Source organism: Dipodomys merriami, unplaced genomic scaffold (assembly GCF_024711535.1).
Source record: "Dipodomys merriami isolate MVZ:Mamm:240054 unplaced genomic scaffold, mDipMer1.0.p SCAF_179, whole genome shotgun sequence".
Lineage (NCBI taxonomy): Eukaryota > Metazoa > Chordata > Mammalia > Rodentia > Heteromyidae > Dipodomys > Dipodomys merriami.
In genome coordinates, this window is record NW_027203148.1 from 2,243,695 (window position 1) to 2,269,229 (window position 25,535).

General features: G+C 38.1%; 1 long non-coding RNA gene across 1 annotated transcript; it reads right to left on the reverse strand.

Annotated features, from left to right (window-relative positions):
* Positions 1-4,274: 4,274 nt before the first annotated feature.
* LOC138829906 (uncharacterized) lies at positions 4,275-5,821 on the reverse strand. Its single transcript, XR_011372781.1, has 3 exons — positions 5,579-5,821; positions 5,075-5,191; positions 4,275-4,403 (listed from the first exon to the last, which is right to left on the reverse strand). It is a non-coding gene; the product is annotated as an uncharacterized lncRNA (long non-coding RNA).
* Positions 5,822-25,535: the final 19,714 nt, after the last annotated feature.

Below are 25,535 nucleotides of genomic sequence, written 5' to 3' on the forward strand. Positions count from 1 at the left end.
GAGGATACTAATTTTTTCCCAATTCCTTTCCCAAGGCTTTCTTTACTACCCTCCTCTTGTTTGCAATTCCTTGAACTTCTTTGTGGCTAGAGTTTTAAAATGCCCATTTTTCCTTTGGCTTGCAGAACCAAGTTATCTCAGAGCAGCCTCAAGTCACCACTGGGATGCAGAAACTTGCTAGATTTTAAGGCTAAGAGCAGGGCTGGGTCTCATTACTACCTGTATTGAAAACAAACTCAGGTTATTACCATACCAGAGCCAAACTTGGCTGTGACTATAGAGTGGATTTTCAGTCACTATGCACTGAAGTGCCTAAGGCAAGCAAGCCAGTGATATCCTTGCCCCCAATATCCACTGTGGGAATAGAGAAGGTTTCTGGATATCACCCAAAAGAATGAACCACAAGATCTCAGTTTTAGCAGCTTTCAACCAGGATGCAGTCTCAGGTGATGGAATCAGGCAGTTCACTCTACTTTTTTCACAGTGGAGGTGGTCAGGGTAACAATGTAGATTTCTTCCAGGGGACTGTCAAGCTGTAGCAGCAGCAGCAGGGTCTTTCAGTGGCTTCAAGGGACTGTCACACCTCCTGCTGGGCTGCAAATTCCTACACAGACTGGTTAAGGATACATTGCATAGGCTAGGCAGGCTGTGACCCCACTAGTTTTTAAGACTATTTAGACAATAGCCCACGACAATTTACCAAGATGACAACTTTTTAAACTAGATAGTTCTTTTAATAAGGCTGATTTTCTAGGCAGATATAGAGGGCTCAGGCCTGTACTATTTCCCATGCCTTTTCCTTCTGTCTATTTGGACACAACTTTTTAAAGTGACTCTGGTCCCTTGTTCTTAAAAGCGGAAGATGGGTGAATATTCATCTTCTGTAACTTCTTTAAGCTGACTCAGGGGTGTTGATCCTACCTAGCCAGGAACATATAACCTTAGCCTATTTTACAAAGAACAATATTTTAACTTTTGGCAAATGCACAAACCATTTCTCTGGCTACAGCACTGTAGCTTGTTTAGCCTTCTGGTTTGCAAAAGCATCTTTCTGGATGGCTTAGGAATGTGGTCTCTAATGATGCCCCAGTTACCTATGCAAACCTTCAGAGAGATATCAATAGAAACACACTTACAGGTTTACAAACTTTTTCCTATGGAGATGAATTTCATGTAGCTGGTGTCAGCTCAAAAATTATTGCCAATTAGAATTTTTGGCACATACAAGGGTTGGGATTTAAACTATCCCCCACATTTTATAACTTTAGCTTTTTACTACTGTCACAGGATGGCAAGTTCCTGTCCCTTACGAGGTAAATAGTCATGGACATTAGGCATGCTTACAAACTGTCTTCGCATGACCTCCTGGCTCTGATCAATTCTTGAAGGGCCATGCACAAATGACTCTAGGATCCGACATTTCTGCCATCCAAGCAGTGGCTTACTACCTCTGGATGCTCCACCATTGCTTTCGTTCCAGGAGTGTCTTCTCCACACTGGAAAAAATGCCTCATTGGCATTTCCCTTAGTTGGTCGCTGAACTTGAACTCAGGGCCTGAGTGCTGTCCCTCAGCTCTACAGCTCAAGGTTAGCACTCTGCCACTTTGAGTCCCAAAGCAACTCTGCTTGCTCGTTCAGCACTCTGCTGGATGATTAGAGGTGACAGTCTCACAGGGACCTTTTTCTTCCCTCTGCTGGCTTCGAACCAGTTTGCAGATCAATGAGTCTTATAGAAGGCCACTTTATTCCAATTAAAAGCAACAAGGTGGTCAACATAGAAGAAGCTTTTAAGCATGCTCTTACCTGGAACTTATAAAAGCCAAAATTACATCTAACAAACTTGTAAGAATCCTTTGTACTTTGCTCTGGGCTTGCTGGAAACTGTTTAAAAAAAAACCTATAAGAGCAAACTAGAATAGCAATTATTTTGGTAATCCTAATTTTTCCTTTGTGCACTTTGAGGCAAATATTAAGAACAATTTTACTCTTAAACTTTATATCCAAAAATCCATTCCTAATTTTTAAGCCTCCTATTAATCTCCTTTTTAATATTCTATACATTAGTTTTTAGTTGCATTTTAAAAAATCTCTTAAAATCTTGAGGCAAAGTGTCATTCATTGTCTCTTGGCTGCTTGTTTTAAAACAGATACACACTAAAACTTTTAAACTTAAATGTCAATTTTTCCTTAATGCAAGAATTACAATCACCATCACTGTACCAAGAAGCTAGACATAACACCCTTAGGACTTTTAGAAACATATACTACTTGTAGAACATCATTGAAAGCAAATCACATTATACAAATAAACTTTTTAACCCTCTTTTTAAGTCCAAGGGGCAGTTTTAGCAATACTAATCAGACCATCACATCACTCATTTTAACAATCATGTTTCCAGTGTCAATCTGTAGGGAAAAGGGACAGAACAAAGATGGGCCACTTGGCCCCTCCTATGGAATGGGCACGTACCTAAGCCAACTCTTTAGTGTTAGGTGAACTGCCTTTGTGCCAGTTTGCCCCCTTTCACCATGCATGAACTCCTCCCAGGGCCTGTCCCATTATCTGTGGACTTCCTCAGATCCTGTCCCACCATACATGACCAGCTGAACTGCGCTTCTGCCTGTTCACTCCTCACCCCTAAAGACAGGTCTTCTGTTGGTTTCTAAGTTTTCCCTTTTCTTATCTCTTGGTTCTTGAATGAAATACACAGTTTTAGACAGAAAGAACAGGTAACATCTTTGACAGTGTTAAACTAACCTTTACACTTAAATTTCTAATATTTATCCCCAAATTTTAGCCAAGGAACTAAATTCCAAACAGCCAATGTATTTGTGTTAACCCAGATATCTTGATTACAGTATAAACAGCCTTATGCATTTTAAAATATTAGATTTTAAAATACCAGATTTCTAATTTTTTAATTTTTATTTATTTTTATTGTGAAAATACTGTACAGAGGGGTTACAATTAGATGGGCAAGATAATGAGTACATTTCTTATCAAGCATTGTAGCCTCCTCCTTTGTTTCCCCTTTCCATCCCTTCCCAGCCTCCCCCCACCCCCCCACCCAATCCTTCCCGCCCCTCCCCCCCTCAACAAAGTTGTAAAGTTGGTTTTCCACATGAAAGCTTGTACTTTTCATTGTTGCAACGGGTCCACCTGTATCCTTATTTAAACGACTTGTGTTTCCCCTTCCCCTCCACAAATTATACCGACATCAAATACAGTGAAAGCAGGGGTTATACTGTGGGGGAGGGACATACAAAGCAACAAAGAAATAATCTTATAAATGCATTAGAAACAAATGCATGAAAGAAAAAAACACATTTGAATACATATCTTAGAGTTCATTTTCCTAACATCACCTGATCTGACCTTTTCTGCTTGACTCAGACATATACTAGATATTGCAAATAAGGGAAACCATGGGACCTATGTTTCTTTGGGCTTCGCTTACTTCACTTAATATAATTTTTTCCAAGTCTTTCAACTTCCTAACAAATGGGGCAATGTCATTCTTTCTGATGGAGTCATAGAATTCCATTGTGTATATATACCACATTTTCTTGACCCATTCATCTACTGAGGGGCATCTGGGTTGGTTCCATAACTTAGCTATAGTAAATAGTGCTCCAATAAACATAGTCGTGCTGGTGGTCTTGTTTGTATACTTTTGGGTAAATGCCCAAAAGTGTGATTGCTGGGTCATATGGGAGCTCTATGTGGAGTCTTTGGACGAACCTCCATACTACTTTCCAAAGTGGTTGAACAACTTTACATGACCACCAACAATGCAGTAAGGTTCCCTTCTTTCCACATCCCCTCCAGCATCTGTTGTTTTTAGAGTTCTTGATTTCAGCCATTCTAACTGGAGTGAGGTGGTACCTCAATGTTGTTTTGATTTGCATTTCTTTTATGGCTAGAGAGGTTGAGCATTTCTTCATGTGTTGATTGGCCATCCTTCTTTCCTCTTCAGAGAAGTTTCTCTTTAAGTCTTTAGCCCACTTAGTTATTGGGCAGTTGTTTCTTTGAGGATTTGTTGTCGGGGGATTTAATTTTTTGAGTTCTAAGTATATATTAGATATGAGACCCTTGTCCATTGTATGGCTAGTGAAGATCTCCCAATCCGTAGGCTTTCTATTGATCTTGCTAGCTATGTCCTTTGCCATGCAGAAGCTCTCTAACTTCATGCAATCTCATTTGTCCAACCTTTCTTTGATTTGTTGTGTTTCTGGGTCTCTATTAAAAAATTTTCAGCCTGTGCCAAGGAGACCTAGCATTTCTCCTATTCCATCCTGTAATGTTTTCAGAGTGTCTGCTTTGACTCGAGGTCTTTTATCCATTTGGAGTTGATTCTGGTGCAAGGTGATATGGCCCCCACAAACAGGCAGGAATTGCAATCCTAATATCAGATAAAATAGACTTCAAATTAAAATTCGTGAGAAGAGACAAAGAATGTCACTACATACTAATTGAGGGATCTCTCCTTCAGGAGGATATTACAATTCTAAATATCTATTCACCAAACAACGGAGCACCCAAATTTATCCAAGAAACACTACTTTCCTTCAAATCCTACATAGATCCAAAGACATTAATTGTTGGGGATTTTAACACACCACTTTCCCAACTAGATAGATCAACTCAGCAAAAACTCAACAAAGAAACCGCAGATCTAAACAACTGCAAAGATCAACTAGATTTAACAGACATCTGCCGAAAATTTCACCCAGCAGCATAAGAATATGTCGCGACCACCTCGACCAGCAAGGAAGACGCGACCCGGGATTCTTCTCAATGCGGTTTATTCAGGACCTTTTACAACATCTTCTCTCCTGCTTCTTCTGCCCGCTTCTTCCTGCTTCTCTGTCCCCCCGCCCCCCCCCCCCCCCCCCCCGCGCTCTGGTTATAAGTCTCCTGGATGGCCAATCCTGAAGCACCACGTGGCATATACCGATAGGGTCGCAAACACGGAAGCAAACTAGGAACCAAGTCATAGCCATATAAGGAGTTTTTTTTACAGAGAGCACTTGTCACCGGGAAGACAGAAGGCGGGAGCCAGCGCCATCTTACCAAGGAGCTACAATGTTGCTTTTGTGGCCACTCCTTACTGCCTGGCCGTCTTTGGTCGTGGGTCCCGCAGCTCTCCACAAGAATACACGTTTTTCTCAACAGCACATGGAACATTTTCTAAAATAGACCACATTTTAGGCCACAAAGCAAACTTGTCCAAATTCAGAAACCTTGCATTCTCTCTGACCACAAGGGAATAAAATTAGAACTCAACACCAGATTTTCTATTTTTTAAGTTAAAGAATCCTTAAAAAGCCGTTAAAAACAATGTGAAGATTCCTTAAAATTTTTGGTAATGTCCAAACCTCATAACCTTTTGAATTTTAAACTTAAACTCACCCATTGTTACAGCATGCTGACAACTCTTATCTTGAACATGTTCATAAACACATACAAAACACTCACACAGATCTTAAAGCACACAAAAAATCAAAATCAGTTGTACGTACATTTTCTAAAGTTTTTAAAAAAATTTTAAGACAATATTTCTTTTAAACGAAGTACCTTTGTTGAGCTTCATTTTTCCAGGGCTTGCTTGTTTAGCAAGGTATTTCACTAATCAGTCTTTTGAATCCCTTCTGTTGGAGGAGGGCTGGGTGAGGGGGTCACCTGAAACTGAACGGGCCTGATTTTTACCCAATTTTGACAAAAGCACTTTACAAATTGTTAAGCTGTCTGGAGCAGCTGAAAGTCCAGACCAGGCTCACTGCTATCTACACCCTAACCTCTCCAGCAGCCTCCACCAGGAGAAGGTGCACCTGAGGCTTGTCCATGCCACTCCTCTTGGCTGCTTGGTAACAAAAGAAGGGGGGAGGGAGACTTAGCAGGTCTGTGACCAAGCCCAGCCGGAGGCTGAGACTTTAATTCCCCCAGAGATGTTCAAATAAATATCAAAAACACTGATAAACACAAAAACCAAGGATTCACATTTAAAACTGGTACCAATTCTAAAACGGAACTAGACAAAACAACAACCAAAGGCTGAGTTGGGGACTAATGGGCCCCCAGAAATCTGTGCTGTTCTCAAGCTGAATCCAGAGTTTGCTGAGTGAGCCTGCCACTGTCACCCAGAACTTCCCTACCTCAGAAAACATAGAACAGAAAACACACCAAAGTAAACAAGACAGACAAGTGGCCACAAAGACGAAATCAGGTCTCAGTGAATGGGGCAACATCTCAACATCACTCACTTACCAGGGGACTCGGACCCCCTCTACTCACCTCGGGAAGATTTTTCTTTTTGATTCCTGCAAACATTGACCCAGGAGTCTTCCAAGGCAGAGGAGAATTCCCAGTCATCTTGGGGCAAGGGAAAGAAGTTCCTAGTGGCTGTCCCCTCAGACTGACAGGTTCTCCCCCGTACTCAGACCCCCTGGGCTAAGGCCCGAGGCTAAGATCTTGCTGGTGCCACTTGCAGGTGGTCAGTGGCAGTTTCATAAAAAAAGAAGGAGCTAGAGAGAAACAGATATTAAGGGGGTGTTAGCCAGTCTCCTCTGAGCCCTTGCATCAGGATGAATCTGGGAGGAGAAACATTCCAAGAATTCCAAAAGACACACAGACAAAACACTGAACCCTGAGACAAGACATGTTCACAGCATGTGCATTGTAGACTGTCAGTCAGAAAGTGCTGGACTACAAATGGGCCCAAATGTCCACACTAGTGGATAGCCTACCCTGTAAACTATCAGTCAGAAAGTGCCAGACTCAAGCTTCTGCACTAGTGGATAGTTTACCCCCCAGGAAATCTGAGGGACAACTCCCACCGGCCCCGTTGGCTGTCTTATAGCACGTCCACCAAGACCTCTTGCCAACCCCAATACAGAACCTGCAGGGAACTCAAATACCAGATGATTTCAGAATGGCAATGCCTCTACTTACTTGCCGGGCTTCTCATGACTCCTTGGTTAATGCGTCTGGGTGGGCTTTGGGGGGATTCCCGGCCAATGCACCAAATGTAAAACTGAATTTGGAAATCCTTACCCAAAAGACCACCAGAGACCATCAACAATGTAAAAGCAAAGGAGTCTTTATTGCAAGCTGGAACTTGGTCCCCCCACAGCCCATGACGCTGAGAGGCCCCGAGACCAGGGTTATAGTACTTTTTATACAATTTTTAGGGAAGGCAGGGACTTTGTATACATCATAGCATCTTACAACAAATTATAACACATCGTGGGGAAACTCTTAATACAATTCTATAGTATGATTGGCGCACTACAAAGCAGAAACAGGTTGTTGGTTAGATCAGAGGGTTGAAGTACTTTAAACTGGTTGGCTTGCACCACAGGGAGTCTCAAGGACACACTTGCTAAACTGCAGGGTTCCTTTTTTAAACAAACACCACCTGTGGCCTAACTGCGGGGGTCACCATGCCCTCCAGCATCTGCCGGCCTGCGGTTTCCCCAAGGATAGTTTATGTTCCTAGTTGCCAAGGAATTGCTTCTTCTGTTCATTCCCAGGCCGGGCTCATGGTCAGCTGCATAACTCATACTTCAGAAGATGACATCTAGCTCAAGATGGAGTCACTCAGGCCTCAAGCTCCTCAACAGCCTCTTCAAAAAATTGTGCTGGTAGAACTGGCTGTACACAGAAAACTGTAGTTATATCCTTATATATCCCCCTGCACCAGAATCAATTCCAAATGGATCGAAGACCTCAATGTAAGTCCAGATTCCTTGAAAATGTTATAGGAAGGGTTAGGGGAAACACGTGGGCCCCTTGGCATAGGTCAAAACTTCCAAAGATCACGAAGCACAACAAATCAAAGTAAGTCTGGATAAATGGGATTACATCAAACCAAACCAATCAGTTGTCAGACTCAAAAGCCATGGAGAAGAGATAGTGTAGCACAGATTTATTAAGGAGCAAATCTACAGATGAGAGCCTCAGCCAATGCTAAACACTTACTACCTTTTCTAACTAGGTTATTTATAGTAGATTTACATGTATATAAGAGTTTTCTGGTGGGGATTAGAAAGAAAACAACTAATGCTAAGACATAGATAGCATGTGAAATGAGTTTTAGCTGGAGAAAGGGAGGGATTAAGGCAGTGGGGTCTATAGCTCAAAGTCTTGGCTTGGTGCCAGCTAAGAAGGGCGTAAAGCAGGAGTGGTTATAAACAAAAGCACTGGTCTGAAGCCTCAAAATAAGGACCCTTGTCTATGTGAACCAAACAGTCTCTAACATGAGGTTTTATTTAAATTAACAAGCACAAGTTTAGATTTTTGCAGAGTGGGATGGTGTATAGTCACAGGCAATGTCTGGTATGTCAGGTAATCCAATCTACATTTTCACATGTTACCCAATAGCCAGGTTCCAACACAAATAGATACAATGAGATTGTACAAATGAGACTTTGATTTTTCCCTCTCATGAATCAAAATTCTGTCAAATGCTTTCTGTCCTCCAGATGTTAACACAACATTTCTCATTATCTTTTCTACTATTTTGTCTTCATTATTGATGTTCACAGTACTTTTTATTGTTGTCTTCTGTGTATATGCAATTTTAGGGCTTGAACTCTATGTTTAATGGTCTCCATTGTATTTTTTGCTCATGGGTGATGACACTATTCCTTGAGCCACATCTTTACCTTCTCCTTCTTGCTGGATAATTGGGGATAAGTTTTCACATTTTTTTTGTATTTTTTATTTTTTTTATTGTGAAAATATTGTACAGAGGGGTTAAAATTACATGGGCAAGATAATGAGTGCGTTTATAATCAAGAACTCTAATGAAAACAAATGCTGGAGGGGATGTGGACAGAAGAGAACTATACTGCATTGTTGGTGGGAGTGTAAACTTGTTCAACCACTTTGGAAAACAGTATGGAGGTTCCTCAAAAGACTCCACATAGAGCTCCCCTGTTTCCCAACAATCCCACTTTTGGGCATTTAACGAAATGATCACAAACAAGACCACACTAAAGCTACCAGCACGACTATGTTTATTGCAGCATTATTCACCATAGCTAAGATATGGAACCAACCCAGATGCCCCTCAGTAGATGAATGGATCAAGAAAATTGGTATATATACACAATAGAATTCTATGCCTCCATCAGAAAGAATGACATTGCCCCATTTTTTAGGAAATAGAAAGACTTGGAAAAATTATATTAAGTGAAGTAAGCCAGGCCCAAAGAAGCATATTTCCCATGGTTTCCCTTATTTGCAATATCTAGTATATGTCTGAGTCAAGTTTTCACATTTTTGTCTGTTTAGACTGACATTGAAACAAAACTTCAGTTCTTAGCCTCCTGAGTTTCTAGGATTCTACACATGAGCCTCTAACACCAAGCTTTGCTATACTGTTATTTTAATTATGTGGTAGAAGAAAGTGGAAGTATATTTGTGTTGTGTGCAATTTTCAAATACAAGTTTGAATCAACTGTTATCAATTTTAACTGTTAAATCAATGAATATTATACATTCCCACAGAAATATAATTGAAAAAAGGCATAATTGTTTTGATAAAACAAGTAATGGAACCATTTTTTTCACTTTACAATTCATGTTTTATATAACCTTAATTAGCGGACTTCCATGACTAAAAGTAAATATATTAATTGTATACCACAAGAAGCAAAGTGATTATAGTTAAGAATATATATTTCATCACAGCGAAAAGATAAGGGTTGAGCAGTCTCACTAAAAAGAAATGTTACACACAGAAACTAATGGATATGATATAGCTTGATAATTACACAAGATATAAATGAATGGGATTACCACACCATACCTCATAAATGTGCAAAATATAATTATGTAGGTAGGTGCCAGTGGTTCATATTTGTAATCCTAGCTAGTAAGGAGTCTGAGAGCTGAGAATCATGGTTCAAAGCCAGCCTACGCAGGAAAGTCCGTGAGACTCTTATCTCCAATGAGCCACCAGAAAACTGGCAGTGGTTCAAATGGTAGAGCACTAGTCTTGAGGTGAAGAGCTGAAGGACAGCGTCCAGGCCCAGATTTCAAACCCCACAACTGACAAAAATTAAAAATAAACAAATATTTTGACATAAAATTTAAAATATATATGCTAAAACTTTTTAAATCCTCACTAGATATAATAGTTTATATAAATGTAAAGAACTGTTTTCTGGTTTTAGTTGAACCATGCCGGTAAAAGCAAAATGTCTTCTGAGCTTTTCAGTCTTTCTCTTTTTTTTAATTGTGAGAATACTATACAGAGGAGTTACAATTACATGGGCAAGAAAACTGGTACATTTTTTTTTTTTGATCCGGTCATGGGGCCTGAACTCTGGGCCTGGGCGCTGTCCCTCAGCTCTTCAGCTCAAGGCTAGTGCTCTACCACCTGAGCCGTAGCACCACTTCCGGCTTTTTTATTTTCTGCTTATGTGGTGCTGAGGAATCAAACCCAGGCCGTCATGCATGCAAGGCAAGTGCTCTACCACTGAGCCACCTTCCCATCACAGGAGTACATTTCTTATCAAGCATTGTTGCCTCCTCTTTGTTTCCCCTCCAATCCCTTCCCATACTCCCCTTCCCCCCACCCGATCTACCCCCCACACCACACCAAAGTTGTAAAGTTCGTTTTTGACATAACTACTTGTACATCTCATTATTGCAATGGGTCCACCTGTATCCCTAGTTAAGCAATTTGTTTTTTCCCTTCCCTTCCACAAATACCAACATAAAATACAGTGAAAGCATGGGTTATACGGTGGGGAAGGGACATACAAAGCAACAAAGAAATAAACTTATAATATGTTAGAAACAATTACATGAAAGGAAAAAAAACAAAAAAAAACATTTGAATATTTATCTTGGGGTTCATTCCCCTAACATCATCTTATCTGACCTTTACTGCTTGACTCAGACATATACTAGTTATTGCAAATAAGGGAAAACATTGAAATAGCACAAAGACATCATTGGACATGAGATAACACGTGTTTCAGAGACAACTTAGTAAAGACAAAATATGGAATTTAAATGACTTATAAAAACATTATCCATGTACATATGGCCATATAAGATGGTGTTAAGTGAAATGAACCCCAAGATAGGGACACAATTTATTGTTTCTTTTTTTGGTGGGGGGTTCTGGTCGTGGGGCTTGAACTCTGGGCCTGGGTGCTGTCCCTCAGCTCTTCAGCTCAAGGCTAGCGCTCTACCACTTGAGCCACAGTGCCACTTCCAGCTTTTTTCTTTTTGCTTATGTGGTGCTGAGGAATTGACCCCAGGGCCTCATGCATGCAAGGCAAGCTCTCTACCACTGAGCTACCTTCCCATCCCCAACTTGTTTCTTTCTTGCTATTGTTTCCTACTCGTGCTGGATTTGAACTGCAACCCTCAGATCTCAGCCTCCTGAGTAGCTAGCATTATAAGTGTGAGCCACTGGCACATGGTTTAAGATCACATTTCTAACAGTGTACACTCAGGATCTGTAATGTGTATCTTCATCTATCTTTATATGAATCCTTGAGTTAAAAATATGGGCTAGAACTTAGACTTCACACTCAAAAAATATTTCTAGTTTAAAAATTGATACTCCTGGGGTGGGAAGGTGGTTCAGTGGTAGAGCACTTGCCTTGCATGCATGACGGCCTGGGTTAGATTCCTCAGCACCACATAAGCAAAAAGAAAAAAGCTGGCAGTGGTGCTGTGGCTCAAGTGGTAGAGTGCTAGCCTTGAGCTGAAGAGCTGAGGGACAGCGCCCAGGCCCAGAGTTCAGGCCCCGTGACCGGATCCATAAAAAAAAAAAAAAAGTTGATACTCCTGGAAAAATAAAACCTAAGAATATAAAGGAGTCTGGAAAGTTGAGTGTGCATCCAGCCTGGGAAGAACAGTCTCTGAGACACTATCTATAATTAACCAGCCAAAAACCTGGATTGGAAGGTTGCCTCAAGTGATGGAATACTAGTCATGAGCAAGATTGTTGAATAAGAGCTTGAGGATTTTGCATACAAACATACACATACATACAGAGACACTTCTATGTGCAAACACACATACACAAATGAAACAACTCTCAGAATGTGCAGAAAAGTTAGAAAACAATAGAAAATATGTCCTGAGTAAGACTAGATCAAATGATAATTTTTACTATGAGAAAGTCCTCAAGTGAACTTTCTTCAAAAATGTTTGAGTATATTACATAGATAGGGACGAGAGATAGTAAGAAAGTCAAGTAATCATTATTAAAGGGATCAGATCCAATGAGGAATGAATCAGAGACCCCTGCGGGTGCATCTGAAAATGTTCATATACTGTGTCAAATATTAGAACATCTTTGAAAATAGTACATAAACAGTCTGAGCAGTCAGTCTAGTGAATAATATCATTGGAGAAGTTCAGAATTGCTAATCTGTATCTAGATTAAATAAACCAACAAACTATGGCAGGGCAATGTGATACAAGCCTGGAATTCTAGCACTCAGACTAAGACAGGAGATTAGAGAGTGTAATTACATAGTGATACCTTCCCTGGACCAGGTAGTATAATTTTGTCTCAATGAAACATACCAAATAACAAGAAAGGGATTCACAGTTAGAAGTTTGGGATAATTTTGTCATTATGTTTTGAGAAGTCGTTTCCTATTGAAATGTAAGTCATATATAATCTTCAGTTGTGTTTTTAATACTCTCTTCTTTACAGAATATTCCTAGATGTGAAATGGCTCATGATTTCCCAACCAAAAATTTGAAAAAGTAAGTATCATTCTGTTGGATTCCAAAGAAATCTTGAAGGCTTACAAAAGTTTAAACCTGGAGAAATAGCAAAGTTCATCTAATGTAAGACTTTGTAGACCTTGCTAAATTAGAATTTAGATTTAAAATAAATTTTTTGGTTTTGTTTGTAATTTCATATTCTATAGAATACTACAAAATTCTTTTTAAGTAGAGGGTTTAATTGACAAATTCACAAATGATTCTGGCATTCTATTTGCCTAAAATATTCTTTCAAGCAAGGTATAATTAGGACTTAGTTTATACATAATTCCAGAAGTTCATGTATAAAATGATAACGTGAATAATCTGGACAGAGTTGCCGACAAATGGATGATACCAATTTATAAATTTAGAAAAAGCAACTTTTTGAGGCTTTGGTGTAACATGGTGTGAAGAGAGCAAGTGTGTGACATCTTGGTTCTTTTATCTATTTGTAACACAGGAAGCAATTTCCTTAATTATGTGCCTCTGTATACAATGAGAAAAATGCTAGGGTTGGGGTTTGTTTTTATTTTGTTTTTGTTTTTTGTTTTGTCCTAGGGCTTGAACTCTTGGCCTGGCCATTCTCTCTGTGCCTGTTTTTGCTCAAGGCTCATGCCCTACCACTTCAACCTCAGTGTCACTTGTGTCTGGCTTTTCTTGAGCAGTTTATTGGAGAAAAGAATCTAAGGAAACTTCCTGCCTGGGTGGGCTTTGAACCATAATCTTCCGATCTTAGTCTCTGGAATATCTATAATAGATTAAAAATAAATATAAATATTTGCAAGTGTTCTGATTTCAAGAATACTACTGGGGGGGAAATGTTGCAGCAAAGTTTAGTGTAGTGTTCTTTCCACAAGAGGAAGGGCATCACATTAGCAGAAGTGCAGTATTTTTTCACAATAATGATAAGCTAGTCATATTGTAAGTTTAGGGAATATTAACGTGCACATTACAAGTTGGAAACTGTTGGGTTAGGATAACTTTATGACATAAAAGTGTGGGATTGTTGGTCATGGAAATAATAGCTTACTCTGATGAACAAATGTTTACTCTTGAGGAATTAAGTATTACAGATATTTTATAGTTTTATCCTCTACCAGAATGTGGCTATTTTTTCTGTTGACTTCTCAATATGTACCACCCCATTGGAATTTGCATCTATTGCAGAATTAAGTAACATGCAAACAGGTACTGTTTTGAATGTCTCTGGTACAGAACGTTCAGAATTTGAAAATGAGTAGTTAGTAGTCATAGGAATTTTGAAGAAAATATGTATTCTGTCCTCTTAATTATTCAGTTTTAAAAGTTAGCAGTTTCCATAGAATTAAACTTTTCTGTTTTACTATGGGACAATACTAAAATTATGTTTTTTTCAATATAGTGGCAAGTATATTGTGAAAATATTGGATAACATTCAAGTTGATGACCCTCTGAAAAGAAGGGGTAATGAATTCAAATAGATGCCAAATAGTGTTCATTTTTAAAAAAGTTAGTACACATAGAATAATTTTACTATACCAATACAGTGAAATTATATTTTATGTGCTTATTTTTTTTATTTAATTTTATTGTCAAGGTGATGTATTGAAGGAGTTGCAGTAACTGTAAGGTAGTAAATACATAACATGTCGAACTTTTTTACCTCCCCCCTCATTTTTCTCACACTTTTCCTTCACTCCAATACCCCTCACAAGTTGTAATGTAAATTTCCGACATATTGTCTTGTGAGTATTGCTATTGCACTGGTTTGCCCTTTGTCTCATCATTTTGTTGTTCCTCTTCCCTTGACAAATTAAGATAACTGTATATACAATACACAGGGTCCTGAAATCAAATACAGCAGGGAATAAAACATAGGGGAAAAACACAAATGAAAAAAAGAAATCACATTGTACATTAAAAACCACAACCACAAAGAAAAACCTCTGTTTCCATATCTAGGAGTTCATTTTGCTCAGCATGATCTTATATGATCATATATACATAGCTCTTGAGCCATTCTGCTCATCTGCTAGGACTATGTTAGACATTTCTTACTTATTGCATGAGGGAAACCATGAAATCTGTTTCTTTGTGTCTTGCTTATTTTACTTAGGATTTTTCCAAGTCTTTCCATTTTCTTATGAATTGGAAGCATAGAATTCCACCATATATATATATATATATATATATATATATATATATATATATATATATATATATATACCACATTTTGCCGATTCATTCATCTACTGAGAGGCATATTGGTTTAAAACATGCTTGCATGTAAGTATCAATTAGGGTCATTCAAAAATGACAGATGCCACCAGACATACTAAAATCATGATTTCTAAGTAAGATAGGATTTTATGGTGGTACAAGTGTTGAGATATCTGGATGAGTCTAATCTTGCACTGAATTAGGCAGGAGATATCCAATATCATATGGGATAAAAATGGTAGTGAGAAGATATTCCCTTGAGAAAGATATAGGAGGCTGCCAGAAGTATGAAGAAATTCAGATAATTTTGAAGGATTTAGAATTGCAAGCTCAAATATGTCTCTTTAAGTGGAAAGGCAAAAGAAGGGGAAGAAAATAAAATAACAGAAAGCAGATAATTGTCCCAACTTACAGTATAAAAAGACATAACCTATAACTTCCACGTTAAAGAAAGACCAATATAATACATCCCACTTAATTTAGATACATGCAAAATATTTACTTGGCTTTTCCCACTTTAATGCTCCAAAATAAATGAAGACTTATAAGAAAAGCTATGTGATTGTCATTACTTCAACCTGAACACTAATTGTGATGAGCCCTTTTTTCTCAGTATGCTCTTGGAAAATACTCCCTAAATTGATGATGTTGTGGCTGATTAGAGTCAGCGTAATGGGCTTCTGCTTGTATGATAGTCCCAGAATGTTTTAATGCAGTTTTTTCTCAAGGTATCCAACATATTGTCTGATGCTGTACTTTGAACACACCCTCACACACATGTCACAGATTCCTGAGAGCTGAGGAAGTGGCTCTTCTGCTTGCTTAAGCATAGATGAACAGCTGGACAAGCATTTTCCTGAGATTGAAGAAGTGGTTTGAGCTTGCTCTAAAATAGTTTAGATAATAATATACCTAGACATTGTCTCATAGGTTAAGTAAAAATGTATCTGTGGAAATTTTTTGTGTGAATGTTTTCTAACCACATCTTGGCAAAGATTATGCTTGCTTGTCTTTAAATACCCACTAACAATAAAACACAGCATGCAGTGGCAATTGCTGTTTGCACGCTGCATCCCGTGTCCTGGTGATTTCGTGACCCTTACCCAGGGACCTCGACGCACTAGAAGTTGACGATTGGCGCCTGAACAGGGACCCTGCATTGTTGAATTCAGGAAGGGATATTCAGGTAAGTACTTTTAATTACAGGGTGATGGGACAAGTTAGGTCTACTCCGTACTTACATATGCTTAAACATTTACTTGCTGCTTATGGTGTAAATATTTCTTCTTCTGACATAGAAATGTGTATTAATGTAGTTAGGGAATGGAATCCTTGGTTCCCCTATGAAGGAACATTATATGTTGATAATTGGAAACGAGTAAAAAATAATGTAGAAAGAGCTGTTTGAGAAGGGGAAAAGATTCCTATTAGATTTTGGTCCATTTGGGCTATTTTACATACCCTTTTTAAAGTCTTGAATGAGGAAAGATTAATAGCGGACTTAAAGAAAGAGGCCACTCCTTCTATTGTAGATTTACAATTGGACTCTGAGGTTAAGGACGCAATAGATAAGGATGCATTGCAATTAACAGAGAAAAAACAAGAGGTAAAAAAGGCTTAAAAGGAACAAACTGAAAGTGTAATTAAATGTCTGAGCAAATGGAATTGATTTTATCAAAATTACAACATATGGAGTTGGAAACTAGCAGAGTGAAAGGAGAACCTGAGAAAGTGAAAGTAAAGCAGCCTTTGGCTCCTCCGCTGGCCGATGCAATCTTTATAGCGTCACTCCCTCACAAAACAGAGGGCTCAGACAGTGAGTTTGATGATGAAATGTTTATTTTTTCTTATCCTGTAATTCGACCACGCCCTATGAATGGTATAGCTCAACCAGCCAGATATAAAGGTGTTGCTGTTGATGATATTGGTAAACTCACGAAGGCAGTGACGTTCTATGGTCAGCAGTCTCATTATGTTAAGGAATTGCTTAATGGGCTTGCTCAACATTACAATAATTTTGCTCCTGAGGATTGGAAGATGCTTTGTAGAGCCTTGCTTAAGGAACCTGAATACCTACGATAGCAAATGTGGTTTACTGAGTTATGTACAGAAAGGGCTAGACAAAATGCACAGAGCAGTAACCCACGCCTACAGGTCATAACCTTTCCCATGTTTTGTGGAACAGAACTATATGCAGATGCTCATATGCAAGTGAACTCTCCTGAAGAGATCCATGAGCAGTTAAGAGACATAGGTATTGAGTCATGGGAAAGGATTTGACCGGTAGGAGAGCATTATGGCTTTTGGACTAAAGTAATTCAAAAACCTAATGAACCCTATGTTAAATTTTTATCGCGATTGAAATTGACCTTGGAACGTACTGTTGTGGGAGAGGCTGCAAGTCAACAACTGCTGCGCATGTTGGCTTATGAGAATGCTAATGAGGACTGTAGACGGGCCCTATTGCCTATTAAAGAATCTGGGGATGTGAATACATATTTGAGGGTCTGCAGAGATATTATATCTTAATCCAGGCGTATGCAGGTGTTTGCTGAAACTATGGCCACTACCTGGCATGCTTTGCAAACAAAACCCTCTAATCTAAAGTGTTTTGGATGTGGTCAAATAAAAAAAAGTTGTAAAAAAGCTACTGGAGTTAACAAGAGAAGACCAAAAATTTACCCTAAATGTTAAAAAGGGGAGCACTGGGCAAGGGAGTATAGATCAAAAATAAACAATAAAAAAATTCCTATAAAAGATGCTTTCCCTTTATATTTAAAGATTTTGGATTAATGATAGCACCTAAAAAATACAAAAGGATACGGTGGTAAAATATTTAGGATATGTTGTTTCTAGACAAACAGTGACACCTCAAAAAATATCTTTATGACGTGATCAATTACACATGTTAAATAATTTTCCAAAGCTATTAGGAGATATTAATTGGATGCGACTGGCCTTAAAAATTTCTACTTATCAGTTACATAATTTGTTTTCTTTGTTACAAGGGGATCCTGATTTACATAGCAAAAAAACTTTAACTAAGGAAGCTAAAAAAATTACAATTTATAGAACAGAGAATAAAAGAAATGTTTTTACATTGAGTAATGCTAAATCAACCCATAAATTTATATATTTTAGATACATGGAAATACCCAACAAGAATTTTAGGACAAAATGAGCTACCATTACAATGGATTTATACACAGCATAGATTTACAAAAAATAGTATGCCTTATAAACAACAGTTGGCAATTATTATTCAACAGGCCAGGCAATGGGTATTTACCCTATCAGGGTATGATTTAAAATTATTTTTCCTTTGCCAAAAGACCAAGTAGAATATTTGTTAAACATGTCTGAAATGCTACAAATAGCATTAGTAAATTTTACTGGACAATTTTCCTATCATTTCCCCAAGGGTAGATTGTGGGATTGCTTGCATAAACAACAATTTGTTATTAATGATATAATTACCAAGGCCCCTATTCCCACTGCTCTTACCATTTTTACAGATGGCTCCAAAACAAAAAGTGCTTATTGGACAAAAAATAAACATTGGGTACAAACAACTACTTTAACATCAGTTCAACACAATGAACTTTTTGCTATTATTAAAGTGTTACAAGATTTTGTGGGAGATATTAATATTGTTACTGATTCTGCCTATGCTGTAGGAGTTGTGACTAATACAGTCACTGCTGTTACTTATTCATCTAAACCCCAGCTAAACCAATTATTTAAACAATTACAAGCATTACTACAACGTAATGCCAAAGTGTTTGTAACTCACATTCGGGCTCACTCTTCATTACCTGGGTACCTTGTATATGGCAATAATCAGGTTGATAAATTAGTTTTGCTTCTGCTGAACAGGATCATGCTCATTTACATACAAATGCTGGCTATTTACATATGCATTATAAAATACCTTATTCTCAAGCTAAACAAATTATAAAAAGGTGTCCTATTTGCAGATCAATGCATTTAAGAGTTGTACCTGCTGGAGTAAATCCTCCAGGATTACAACCTAATGAGCTCTGGCAAATGGATATAACCCATGTGCAAGCCTTTGGCCGTTTTTCCTTTGTACATGTTACAATAAATACTTATTCTAAATTTGTTTGGGCTTCTGACCTTATGGGAGAAACTGTTAACCATGTAATAGAACACTTATTGGAAGCTTTTGCCATTATGGGAGTGCCTGCCAAAATAAAGACTGATAATGGACCAGCCTATAAAAGTATTAAATTTAAAAGATTTTGTGAACTTTATGATGTGGTACATATTACAGGAATAGAATATAACCCCCAAGGACAAGCCCTTATTAAACGAGTTCATGGCACACTAAAACAACAAATTAAAAAATTAAAAAGGAGGAAAAGGTTGGATAAAGGTATGGATATTTTGTGGTTTTCCATGCAAAATCCTAAAACAATTTTACATCAAGCTCTTTTTGTTCTTAATTTTTTAAACTTACCACAAGGAAATATTTTAACTAGAGCTGAGCGCCATTTTGAACAAATATCAGAAAAACCTTATTTAAATGCTCCCATAAGGATTAAGATTACATTGAACACAAAATGACAACTAGGAACATTATTACATAAGGGGCGAGGATAGGGTTTTGTGTCTACACAGGATGGCAAACAATGCTGGCTTCCTGCAAGATGGATACAGACGTGGCCCAGTGAGGACAGCCCGGTATCCTGCAAGGAATCAGCCACCAGTTGAGAAAGAAGAAAGCCCTGCTGCCCACCTGGGGACAGGTTAAAACGTTGACTGGAGAAGGACAAAAGATGTTACAACGCACTGGTAAATCTGTCACACTGGTAAACCTGTCACAGCTGAGAACTTGTTCCTGGCCATGTGTGCCCTGCTTACTGTAAACTCTGTCCATGCTAATGCTAATGTAAGTTATTGGGCCTTTGTTCCTAACCCTCCTTTATTGGGACCTGTTGTTTGGGGAGACATGGAGATAACCGTCTATACTGTTCCTGCTATTTTATCTCCTCCTTGGAATAATTTGACATTTTATAATAAGGATGATGGTAGCTTTTTAAATTTTACTTACTATACTCATTCGTTGCCTGCTTGTTTGGGGCCTCCTCCTTGTTTGGTTATGAATTGGCAACATTGGGTTTTACCTGGGAAACGCACTTCCAATTCTAGAAAACAGCTACAGCGATTAACTACTTGGTCCATTAATAGTAGCTGGGAAAGTGTCACCTTTGATGGTGAGTTATCCTTACCTATGTGCCCTGATTTTACTTATACTGATTTAAAATATAAGCCTTTTGTGTGGCAAGAGTGCAGAGGAACATTTGGAAAAAAGTTCAATAGTTTCATTAATTGGGGACCTTTTGGACAGTTTATTAACACATGTTTAGAATGGAATATTACCAGATGTGATTTATCAAATGTTACTAGGATGCCGGATGCCATTAATTGGAGCTCGATTGATGGCCTGGGGAGATGGAGGCATTACAGATGCTCGATGGGCTTTCATGGCTGCACCCACTGCTGTTCAAACTCATCTTTGGAAGGTCGCAGCGGCGCTAAAACCCGTGATGCTATCAAATGGATCGTTTTTCGGGGACTGCGAACTCTGCGTCCACTTATAATTTTACTTTGTATAAATCTTATAATGTAACTGCTTGTGTATCCCTGCCTTATGTATTTTTGATGGGAAACTTTACATTTTATCCTACTATTTCTTGTTTCAATTGTCGCCTGTATTCTTGTGTTAATTCCTCTCTTAATTTTAATGACAGTGATAGTATTATGATTTTACAACAAGGAAGTTATATTTGGCTACCTGTTAAATTAGGAAGAGAATGGTCCCAAAATCCTTTGGATAGTGTTGTTATTGAATTTTTTACCAAACTGCTAAAACGTACAAAACGTATGATTGGAGCCATTGTGGCTGTGATTTTAAGCTTAATTGCTATTAGCACTGTTGCTGCGGTGTCTGGAATTGCCCTGCACACTTCCTTACAAGCTAAACACTTTGTGGAAGAATGGCACCAGGATTCACATGAATTGTGTGTCTCACAGGTAGAAATTGATGCTTGATTACAAACACAGATTAATGTTGTTAAACAGACAGTTGGATGGTTAGGAAAAAAGTTATTGGTTGTGAAAAACAGTTATTGTTAAAATGTGATTAAAATTCGACTACCTTTTACATTACTAATGTAAAATATAATAAATCTTTACATGATTGGAATATAATACAACTGTATTTATCTAAAAATTCTACTGCTGCTCAATTGATTGCTCAGTTACAATTTAATGTACATGATATTTTTGGTAAACAATTTACAAAGGTTGATGCTTCTAATATTGCTGATACATTTATTAAACAGTTGGAAGGGTTGGATCTGAAAGGAATACTACAAAGCATTTCACATACTGCTAGTGGTATGGAAATTATGATTGTTATTATTCTGTTTGCGCTTGTGCTGTTATATTTGATTTTTATGAAGCCAATGCAAGCTTCTATGATAACCCTGTGGAAAGCTTTACTTTTAAAACAAAAGAAAAAAGGAGATTGTGAAGACTCAGGGTCTATGTTGAGGGGGCAGAATGATGCAGGCTCCAGCCTCGGGATTGTCTGAGGACTGTGTTTGGGATTAGGAAAGCTCTTGGAATGCCAGGCTAAAGAGGGAAAATGTTCTCTCTCCCTATCTCCAGACACATGTCACAGATTCCTGAGAGCTGAGGAAGTGGCTCTTCTGCTTGCTTAAGCATAGATGAACAGCTGGTCAAGCATTTTGCTGAGATTGAGAAGTGGTTTGAGCTTGCTCTAAAATAGTTTAGATAATAATGTACCTTGACATTGTCTCATAGGTTAAATAAAAATGTATCTGTGGAAATTTTTTGTGTGAATGTTTTCTAACCAAATCTTGGCAAAGATTATGCTTGCTTGTCTTAAAATACCCACTAACAATAAAACACAGCATGCAGTGGCAATTGCTGTTTGCACACTGCATCCCCTGTGTCCTGATGATTTCATGACCCTTACCCAGGGACCTCAATGCACTAGACATTGACAATCTACCACTTCTTGTTTGCACACACCCATTCTATGTATGAAGGTACTTTGTCCATGTTAACCAATAGGGTAGTACTCACTCTCTGAGGAGAAAAGTTCCACAGTATAACTCTATGTCCACATTAAAGGATGTAGAATTTAAAGCGTTTTGAGACAAACATTGATATTTGAATTGGAAGGCTCCTTAGGGATATTTTCTTGGAGCTCATTAGTTTACCCAGGAGAAATATAAATATCCACACACTTTGGAACTAATTAGTAAGTAACTGAATTATCACTAGATCCTAGACATTGTGTTATTACAAGTCACCATTGTATTATTGTTACATCAGAATCCTTCCCTACTTGCATATGTGTATCAGAAAATGAAAGAAAGGCATTAAAGAAAAATGTCTTATTTTTTAGGCATTTAATCCTTGTGGGGAGGGTAATGTCTGAACTCTTCCATTCAATAAAAGCTTGAAGTTTATAAGAGCATTTCCTACATACAAGAATTTGTGGCAGGTTGATTGGCAGGGTTATTTCAGCATGGAGATATCCCTAACAAGAATTAGATTTAAGGGGCTGGGAAGGTGGCTCAGTGGTAGAGCACTTGCCTTGCATGCCTGAGGCCCTGGGTTCGATTCCTCAGCACCACATAAGCAAAAAGAAAAAAGCCGGAGTGGCACTGTGGCTCAAGTGGTACAGTGCTAGCTTTGAGCTGAAGAGCTGAGGGACAGCGCCCAGGCCCAGAGTTCAGGCCCCTATGTCCGGACCCCCCCCCCAAAATAAAAGAATTAGATTTAAATAGAGCATATGGCAGTTATGACGTCTCAATGGCTACTGAGGCATTTTCTATTCTAAAGAAGAATCAATTTTAGGAGTTTTCAGTAACATCAGTAAAACTGTAAGTTCAACCTAATACTTGATGTTACTTGTTCTACATTTATAATGAATAGGCTGATAAGATGTCCAAACATATCTAATGATATTTCTATAAAATCCCAAACTGATGTGGATACATGGGTCACTCTTTGGAACTGTAGGGCAAATTAGGCTTGTCTTTGCTGTAGTTCAATCCATAATCTCCTGGCCAGTCTTCAAAAATATTCACAGAATATCTCTAAGCAAAGGTCATGACAGTTACATCTGTATAATACTTCTAAGGTCAGGATAAGAGCATTTGTTCCCAACATTTAAAATCAACAGGATCTGTTGAATTCATGGATCTAGAATTTTATTTCATATCTCAAAATTTTATCAATATGACTTACATCTCTACCAGTTCACCAAAACACTGTTCTTATTGAACTTGTCTATGTCCTTTTAGTTTTCAAATCCAAATAGCATATTTCCTTCAATACCTCTGTAAGTTTTGACCTTTTCTTCCTGCAAATTCTTTCCTTTCTTTACTTCTGTAAATATGTTTTTATTACTTTCTTGTTTCCTTATTTATCTCTTTGTTCCAATCTTGTCCACACTGGTGCTCAAATTGCTTACACTTATGTCATAACTTTTCTTTTCCTCTTCCCTTTAATAATACCCCCAAATTTATCATTCTTTTTCATATTCATGGTCGAGGATATTTTGATGATGTCTAAAAAGATCTATTGGGCTGGGAAGGTAGCTCAGTGGTAGAGCGCTTGACTTGCATGCATGAGGCCCTGGGTTTGATTCCCCAGCACCACATAAGCAAAAAGAAAAAAAGCCAGAAGTGACACTGTGGCTCAAGTGGTAGAGCGCTAGCCTTGAGCTGAAGAGCTGAGGGACAGCGCCCAGGCCCAGAGTTCAGGCCTCACGACCGGACCCAAAAATAAAAATAAAAATAAAAATAAATAAAAAGATATATCTTTGCATCTGTTTAATATAAACGTTAGAACTATCAGAGAGTTTTTTCCCCTAAATCCATCATTTTCACCTGTAATCCTTATCACCAAGAATATCACTAACACATTTGCCTGGTCATAGATGTAGAACCCTTTAGATTTCTTCTTATCCTTCTACTCCCACCCATTAGATACGATGAATGATCAAGATGTTCTCAGTTTCTGTCACTAATATGATTTCTTGTTTTGTTTGTTTGTTTTTGTTTTTGTTGGTCGTGGGGCTTGAACTCTGGGCCTGGGTACCGTCCCTGTGCTCTTCAGCTCAAGGCGAGCACTCTACCTCTTGAGCCACAGCACCACTTTGGGTTTTCTAGTGGTATTTATTGGAGATCAGAGTTTCATGGACTTTTCTGCCTGGGCTGGCTTTGAACCGTGATCCTCAGATCTCAGCCTCTTGAGTAGATAGGATTACAGGAATGAGCCACTGGCACCCAGCACTAATATGATTTCTATGTACTCCTTTTTATGCCCCTGACACAAGTCTGTTTCATGTACTCATCACTGGTCACCTAGTCTTAAACAACTTTTTACAAAGTATGTTTTTTTCCCCATAGTCTTTTCATATTGATCCTCTCCATCACCAAATTACTGCTCCTTGTAAGCATGCAGAGGGAAGAGCTCAGACACAAATTCTAGTATCATTATTTACTCACTATATTGACTGTTGGGCCTTGCATTTCTCATCTGTAAATGGATGTAATCTACCAGAAATATTGAGGAATACATTTGCTTACTCCTAGAGCAAGAAAAAAGAAAAGTGAAGAGTCCTTACATTTTCCACCTTAGCTTACAAATAAGGAAAGAACCAAATTCAATTTGTTGGTATAAAGTCACAAATGGTTTCATCCAGAAGTAAAAATAAATTTTACCTCCTGGATCTAAGGCCTGTGTCCTTTTAAGGCACCTACAGATATGTAAGTGGTATTATGTAAATTGGGTCATGTGTCTACATCTGTATTGAAGAACATACTCAACATATCATTGGAAAACATTGGTTATTGAATATTATCTATATAAGAATGTTACTTGAACTAATCACACTAAGTTGAAAACTAATTGTAGTCCATCAAAATTTTTCTTACTGCTTTATCTGTTGCCAAGTGTTCTTCATCAATTTATACACAGATTTTCTCCAGTGAACTGGATAGAAACTAAAACTGACCAAGGATTTCTGCCTAATGAGTGAAGCATGCTTGAGGCATGTGTTGTTACCTTCTAGGAATAGATAAACAAGCCACTGGCTATGTAGGTGGTGAAAGGCTTTCTCCTAAGTTCCCAAGGCTAGAACAAACAAGATCATTTGATAACAAAGCACTCAGCTTATTATATTTTATCTACATGGGATAATCAACATGTAGAAATAAACGATTTTATTTACAAGCAAACAATTCCACCAAAAAAAGTGAGTATACATTAGAGAGACTTCAAGAATAACATTAGGGTTTTTACTGTCTCACCTGATTATGTGATTGTATTTCTTGATATTGAAACTCTCCTCTTGTTATTCTTATTGTATGTAATCCAATGCTGTTTATTACTATGTATTCAATGTGGGAAATCTAGCTTCAAAGATGTCTAAAAATTTTTCTTTTTAAATCATATCATTGTCATTATCAGGGTACACTGTGGTCATCATCATCATCATTAGCATCATAAGTGCTAA